This window comes from Atta cephalotes (assembly GCF_000143395.1).
Source record: "Atta cephalotes unplaced genomic scaffold scaffold00086, whole genome shotgun sequence".
In the NCBI taxonomy this organism is placed as follows: Eukaryota; Metazoa; Arthropoda; class Insecta; order Hymenoptera; family Formicidae; genus Atta; species Atta cephalotes.
The window spans coordinates 196,789-197,566 of record NW_012130150.1 but is presented as its reverse complement, the minus strand read 5'-3'; positions in this window follow the sequence as shown (position 1 = coordinate 197,566).

Sequence of the window (778 nt, the reverse complement as noted above, 5' to 3'; positions counted from 1 at the left end):
GCGAAATTTAGCGGAAAGTCACGATCGCTCGGGGAAAAGATGAATCTTCTGGAAAATGATTACGAATAACGGGCCTGTTCGAGATACTCGGAAAACGTATAATTATATCTTGTAGAGCAGCTTTAACAAGTCCTATCACTGACATGCTATCATTACGCTGGAAATATATTCCTCGGGAAATACGAGAATCGCTTTTGCGGATTGATGTAACAGCGGTTGTTGCAACAACGTCATATACATTCCATGTGCTCCAAGGCGCGATGGATCGTAATGAGGACAATGATAATCCTTCCGGGGATAGTGAGCATGTATGACACAAACAGCGTCAACTGGCGTTTAACATTGGGCTTTTGGGCATACAAGCCGTTCGAATGCAAATATTGAAGGAAGATTAATATTTGACATCTTTTTCAATATTTGCCCTCTCCTTCTGTGAAAGGAGCGGAACATATGCGTAACAAATTATCGCGGCTTAGTTGATTCGCAATACCATTAAGAAATTAAATGTATTCTTATAATTTATTTAATTCGAAACTATGATAAAATATAATATGATAAAATATCCTAATTGTCATTGTTTATTCACAAAGTGTACATGATGAGCCAAAATGAATAGTAGAAAAAAATTTTCTAATGTTTCCAATATATATATATATATATATATATATATATATATATATATATGTTGTTATTTATTTATTTAATTATATATATACTCTTCGTAGTACGAGTAGTTATTTAGTTTAGTATACTACTTACCTTTACCTTATAGTTATTA